The 7,500-nt window shown below is 45.0% G+C and overlaps 1 protein-coding gene across 1 annotated transcript in view; it reads left to right on the forward strand.

Annotated features, from left to right (window-relative positions):
- Positions 1–7,500, forward strand: part of b3gntl1 (UDP-GlcNAc:betaGal beta-1,3-N-acetylglucosaminyltransferase-like 1) — a 65,178-nt gene that overhangs the window by 54,641 nt on the left and 3,037 nt on the right. The gene's annotated exons all lie outside the window — the stretch shown is intronic.

The following is a 7,500-nucleotide window of genomic DNA, read 5'->3' on the forward strand; positions in this document are numbered from 1 at the left end:
GATGAGCCAATTGGCTAGTGACACTAAAATTGTTACTAGCCACAGCCAGGTTTTAACAGCATCTGGCCGTTTGGCAGGTGCAAGTGTCAAGCCCTGGTAGTGTGTATAATCACAATAAAGGCTTTGTGTGGCACTTACTTGCAACAGCCATAAAATAAAGAAACAGCATGATGACATAATATTTATGACTATTTTAAAAACACTGTTGACTGCATTGTCAAGTAATGTGTTTTCCAACATACAGTGCACTCAAGATTACATACAATATACTGTGTAGTGCCTATGTAAATTGTAATATTCACACTGTAATTATAATTTGTGTATTGACATTGTGTTTACAATATAATTGTTGGGATAGGTGTCACTTTCCATGAAAGAGAAATTAATGTTCTGTTTTCAGTTCATGTCATACAGAAAGGGGGCGCTGACACCATTCATGTTTTTGGGGATTTGGGGGAAGAAGAGGAGGAAGTGGGGAGATGAGGAAGGGAGCCCTGATGAGAGACAATTACGCAAAATGGGCTGGAGTAAAAATAGACTTTATTACTGCTACAGAGCAGTTGATATGTGATTCTGTGAAATAACTGTTTCCTCTTCTTCAAAGAGACTGTTTTTGCAAATACTATACCGTTCTGAAACGGAACTGTTGTGGCAGAAGTTCGTTGTTTAAATCTGTCAGCTAGTTTCACCGGCACCAGTGAGTAAGCTAGTTTTGCCTTGGACACGGTCGGACGGAGGCGTGACTTGCAAGTGATCATCACGTTCGAGCCTTGAAGGTGGAGGATCGCTGCCGAGGGGGAGACCGACAAGTGGACATCGGATGCCTGCAGCGTTGCATACCTGGGTACTCGTGAGTGAGGTCTTTTCCACGGTCGCTTTGACTGGGCAAGTTGTCTACATTGTTGAGCTCCAACTAATGCGCGCCAACGTATTGAATGTGCACCAACGTTACTGGCCAGTATAATTCCTGGGTCGCTGGGGCTTTGTTTTTTTTCCTTGATTAGGTGGACTTTTAAGGGTTTGAGGTGAAAAACTTCGAGTGATCATCTATTGGGTTATCACTGTGATTCACATTTATGTGTTAATAAATGTAACTCTTGTTTATCATCATATAAAACGCTGTCTGAGTATATATTTAAATGATAATTAAGGCATATAGTGTGCCATTTACATGTTGAAAGGTTCATGGTATTATTTTGAGTTGATGTGCCTAACCTCAGTGACTATTTTACTTAGAGTAAAACAATGAGCCTGGTCATTGGGAGGGCTACATTTGTGGGGGCTTAGTCCGGGATACTTTATTGTGAACCTTGAAATTGTATTTGTTTTGCTGTTCAGCGTGAATTATTTTGTTACTTTCTACAACCAGAACTGATTTTTTTTCTCTATATTTTGTTGTGGTGTTGAATATAAGATTCATAACATTGAGATACCAATATGGATGCAGACAAAATTATCGCATGGTGTGATGATAAAGTTATCTCAGTGCAGCATTCCATTGTCCTAAGTGAAATACCCCTTGACACATCTGAGGCTGATATTTACAGGGCTTTAGATACAGTGAAGGGCATTGGGAAAACAAAATTACGTGACCGACGTCATGATGACACTGGAAACAAAGAGTTTGTGTTAGTGGAATGCTCTGTTCAGCTGTCTAAAATTGCTATTCCACCTCAGGTAGGAATTCTGGATGAAATAGGTCCATGGCCTGTACAAGTAGTCAGTGAAACACCACACTCTCCACCCAATCAAAGTGATGACTTTAATGCCAAGCTGCTAACTTTCCTTCAGCAAGAGGGGAAATCTTTGGCTGATGTCCAAACTGTAGCCTCACCATCACCCACCCTTAGTACTGACTTAGTTGGAGCTATTAATGCATTAGTGCAAAAATGCCACATTGCCCCAGCTGCTGAAGCCCAAGGTGTAAGGAAGCTACGCACTTTTTCAGGGGTAATTCCTACACCTAGTGGTGAAGATGAGTATGACACATGGGCTGAACAAACCTCTCATATCCTGGAAGAATGGCAATGCACTGATTCTTTGAAGAAACAGAAGCTGGTGGAATGCCTACGAGGACCTGCCTCTGATATTGTGAGATTTGCCAAAATTGACAAACCCTCAGCTACATGCTCTGATTACCTCAATGCTCTTGAAACTGCATTTGGCAACACAGAAAGTGCATCAGATTTGTTGGTCAGGTTTCAAAGTACATTTCAGCAGGACGGGGAAAAACTCTCTGCATACATACTGAAACTAGACAAATTGCTGCATGTGGTGCTTCGCAAAAAGGGAATTGAGCGCTCCGACATGAATCGACTTCGCATACAGCAGATCATTCGAGGTGCACTTCCCAATGACATGATAGCACTCCGCCTACGCATGACCCACAAGCTCCGAGACCCAATTTCCTTTGCGGAGCTTCTTAAAGAGGTACGAGAAGAAGAGAATATGGTCTACAACCGCAGTACAGCTAAAGCAACTGTATCTTTGTCTTCTGTGCCCCCTGTCAATGTGCCACCGTGTGACCCAGACATTGAGCAGCTAAAAAAGGAAATCACATGCCTTAAAAACGAGGTGACACGGCTGTCGTCAGCGACAGTCTGCCCAGCACAATCAGAGCCTACAAAAACACGCAGCTTAGCTGCAGCCACCCCTACAGCTAACAGAGCTCTACCAACTAGAGTAGCTGCTTCAGCAAACCTTTTCTGTTACAAATGTGGCGAAGAGGGCCACTTCAAACGCGAATGCCGCAATGAAGAAAATCTGCGCAAAGTTAATCAGCGTCTAATTAGACAGACACGGCCAAAGGGAAACCAACCCGGGGCACAGGGGGGGAACGGCCTGTAGCTCCGCATCAAACACGTTCCACAAAGTGCAGAACACTGGGACCAAGCAAAGCTGCAGTTCCATCTGGGTTAGTAGGGCCTACCTCTATACTTCCTGTCCAAATAGAGGGTATCTACGCTAAAGCTTTGCTGGACAGTGGGTCACAAGTTACTCTTCTGTACAGATCTTTCTATGAAAAATACCTGACGCACTTGCCATTAACTCCTATTGAGAATTTGGAGATTTGGGGGTTAAGCAGCAACAGTTACCCATATGATGGCTGTTTGTCTGTGCAGCTTGAGTTTCCAGGATCTGTTACAGGGGTGACTGAGACCATAAATGCACTTGTGTTGGTGTGCCCTGACCCCATCATGAAGGGTGAAGTGTCAATATTAGTCGGAACAAACACCTCTGTGGTGAAGAAACTTGTTGAGGCATGCAAAAACAAAGTAGGGGGAAACTTTCTTACAACCTTACCTGTCCATCCAATGATGAAAGCTGCTTATGAGAATGCTATGCTGACAGCAAGCCAGCCAGCCGACACAGAGCGGGGTATTGTCTGGTTTACGGGCAATAAGGCAGTGACCTTACCTCCTGGGAAGTCTACACGACTAGCAGGAGTCCCTAGGTATCCACAGAAAACCTCTAGCAGTCTGATCCTTGTGGATTATCCGGAAGAGACGCATTTCCCTGAAGAACTACTCGTCAGACCTGAAATGCACCCTGTTGATGATTTACAGTCCCAACGACTCACTGTAACAATCCAGAATGTCTCTGCCCATGCAGTCACCTTAAGGAGAGGTACACCCATCGCCCACATTTTCCCAGTGGAAATGATATCACCTTCAGATTTTCCCGATACGAGTGACTCTGAGAGTCAGCTTACACCAGAGTCATTTGATTTTGGAGACTCCCCAGTCCCTACAGAGTGGAAAAATAGATTGGTGAAGAAGATGTTGGCGCGAAGTGATGTTTTCTCACAACATGAATTTGATGTGGGCTGTGCCAAGGGTACAAAACACCAAATCAGAGTGACTGATGATAAACCCTTCAGGGAAAGATCCCGTCGGCTTGCGCCAGCTGATATCGAAGATGTGAGACAGCACCTAGCTAAATTGAAGAATGCCTGTATCATTTCTGACTCACGGAGTCCCTATGCCTCCCCCATAGTAGTTGTGAGAAAGAAAAATGGGCAGATAAGAATGTGTGTGGACTATAGGACTCTAAACCGGCGAACAATTCCCGACCAGTACACAGTACCACGAATCGAGGATGCTCTGGCCTGCCTTAGTGGGAGCAAATGGTTTAGTGTATTGGACTTAAGGAGTGGGTACTATCAAATCCCTCTTTCTGACGACGACAAGGAAAAGACGGCATTCATATGCCCTGTTGGGTTCTTTGAATTTGAGAGGATGCCACAGGGAATAACGGGCGCTCCTGCGACCTTTCAGCGCATTATGGAAAAGACAGTGGGGGATATGAATTTGTTGGAGGTCCTAGTGTATCTTGATGACCTCATCATATTCGGAAAGACTCTGGAAGAACATGAGGAGAGGCTCCTCAAAGTCCTTGACCGTTTGAAGGATCAGGGGTTGAAATTGTCCTTGGATAAGTGCAAGTTCTGCCAGACTTCAGTCAGCTACGTCGGACACATTGTTACACCTGATGGTGTTTCTACTGATCCATCTAAAGTAGATGCAGTAAGCTCTTGGCCCCGACCCTGTAATGTGACTGAGTTGCGTTCCTTTTTGGGATTTTGTGGATATTACCGGAGATTTGTAAAAGATTTCTCCCAGGTAGCTTTCCCATTAAACCAACTGCTTCAGGGTTGTGTAAATAAGACAGGGACACATAAGACTAAAATGAAAACTGATGAAAAGGTGTACTATAGTGCTTCAGAGCCATTTGGTGACAGGTGGAATGAAGACTGTGAGATCGCCTTCAATGACCTGAAAGCAAGACTAACCAAAGCTCCAGTTTTAGCTTTTGCAGACCCACAACTCCCCTACACCTTGCATATCGATGCTAGCTGTGAAGGCCTAGGTGGGGTTCTCTACCAAGATCAGGGCCAGGGGCTGCGTCCAGTCGCTTTTGTGAGTAGAAGCCTCACACCTTCAGAAAAAAACTATCCTGTGCATAAGCTGGAATATCTAGCATTAAAATGGGCAGTGGTTGATAAACTCCATGACTACCTTTATGGTGTCAAATTTGAGGTTCAAACGGACAACAATCCGTTAACATATATTTTGACAACCGCCAAACTTGATGCCACAGGACACCGCTGGCTAGCGGCCCTATCACTTTATGACTTTAGTCTAAAGTACCGCCCTGGAACACAGAATACCGATGCGGATCCGCTTTCTCGGCGTCGCCACCCAAATTCAATGCAAGACGATTGGGTACGCATCACCCCCTCAGGTGTTAGGGCTATGTGTCAACAATCAGAAGTAAACCAGCCGTCCTGTTCGTCAAATCATCGAGTCATTGGTTGTTTGGGTGTCACTGTGAAGGCAGTTCCACGGGCATACTGTAGCCTAGCCACATTGAACACTGCTCCGCTTCCCACTTTGAGCTCGACTGACCTGTCCGCTGCTCAGAAAACAGACCCATGCTTGGGTGGATTATGGGAAGCCGTTCAAAGTCAAGATCCTAGAAGAGTCAAGAGAATCCACAAGCACATTCCTTTGCTGATGAAAGAGTGGAAACGGTTGAAGGTGGAAAATGGAGTTATGTTTAGATATACCCAGCCCCCCAACAAGCCAAGTCGCAAACAGTTGCTACTGCCACAGAAATTTCAGCAGATTGCACTTGGGTCTTTACATGATGACTCAGGACATCTCGGCTTTGAGAAGGCTTATGCATTTGTAAGGGACCGATTTTATTGGCCTGGTATGAAAGCAGACGTGGAGGAACATTGTCGTACATGTGCCCGATGTGTTCAGAGAAAAACACTCCCCAAAAGAGTTGCTCCATTGTCTCACTTGAGTAGCAGTGGCCCATTAGACTTGGTCTGCATGGATTTCTTATCCATTGAGCCTGACTCGAGCAATACTTGCAATGTTTTAGTCATTACAGATCATTACACAAGATATGCTCAAGCTTTCCCAACCAAAGACCAAAAGGCCGCCACTGTCGCCAAAGTGCTGTGGGAAAAGTATTTTGTGCACTATGGGCTACCAAGACGCATGCACTCTGACCAGGGCAGAGATTTCGAGAGTCAGCTGATTCATGAGTTGCTAGACATGTTGGGGGTGGAAAAATCCAGAACAACTCCTTACCACCCCCAGGGTGACCCTCAACCAGAACGTTTCAATCGAACATTGCTGGACATGTTAGGAACTCTGAACCCTAAGGAGAAGAATCAATGGAGCAGGCACATTGGACATTTAGTGCATGTTTACAATTGCAGCCAAAATGAAGCAACTGGCTACTCACCCTATTACTTAATGTTTGGGCGCGAAGCTAGGCTGCCAATTGACTTGAGTTTTGGTACTTCCTCTGATGGCTCTTCAACAAAATCATATCAGAGATATGTGAACAATATGAGAAAAGAGTTGAAAGTAGCCTATGACTTGGCTGAGATAGCTGCAGGAAAAAAGAATGATGGGAACAAAAGAAGGTATGATCAGAAGGTGCATTACTCGCATCTTGGACCAGGTGACAGAGTGTTAATTAGGAACCTTGGCCTGCACGGAAAACACAAATTGGCTGATAGATGGAGTCCTGTACCATACATTGTTGAAAGCCAGATGCCAAACTTGCCTGTGTTCCGGTTAAGGCCTGAGGAGGGAAATGGACCGCTGAAGACTCTGCATCGTAATCATATCCTTCCAGTGGGTCATAGACTTCGATTGTTACCTGCCACAGAGGTTGTAGAGGAAAAGCCCAAAAGAACTCTGAGGCCAAGAAAACAGACAGACGGACAACAGGTGGGTCCTACTTTGGCCAGGGATAGGCCCAGAGAAGTGGAGCATGGTAAAGATTATGAAAGCCCTGACAGTGAGGATGAAGAGTGGGAACCATGGGTTGGTGTGCCTTCGCAAAAGAGTCCTGGGGAGGAAACTGAACACACTCAAACCGACACCCTCAAATTCCATCAGAACCAAAATGAAACTGAGCCTCATGAAACTGAGAGTGCTGGAGACCCTGAGGCACCACATCTACCGACCCCAGAGCAGGTGGAAGGCTGTTCAGAGCCGGCTGAGGACTATGGCTTAGAGAGCCTATTTGGAGACACTACCCGTGCCCAGGAACACCCAGAACTTGGGGAACCTTCTCCTCATGAAAGTCCCTCAAATGTAATGCCCTCAACTGAGGAAAGCCTTCAGAGTTGTCGAAGGTCTGAACGATCTAGAACAGCCCCAAAACGCCTAACATATGATGAGTTAGGTGAGCCCCAAATCAGGTCAGATTTGCCAGTCAGATTTTGTTCAACACTATACATGTGGGTGGGGAAGCCTCAGTGTAGATAGATCTGTGCTTCATGATGGAATTAATGGTGTGATTTTCCCTTGTGTCCTTATGCATCTTTCCCATGCTGTTCCTTTTATTTTGCTGTGTTATGGGGACATAACCTTCTTTAGTAGAGGGAGAGTGTAGTGCCTATGTAAATTGTAATATTCACACTGTAATTATAATTTGTGTATTGACATTGTGTTTACAATATAATTGTTG

Source organism: Engraulis encrasicolus, chromosome 1 (genome assembly GCF_034702125.1).
Source record: "Engraulis encrasicolus isolate BLACKSEA-1 chromosome 1, IST_EnEncr_1.0, whole genome shotgun sequence".
NCBI classification, from domain to species: domain Eukaryota; kingdom Metazoa; phylum Chordata; class Actinopteri; order Clupeiformes; family Engraulidae; genus Engraulis; species Engraulis encrasicolus.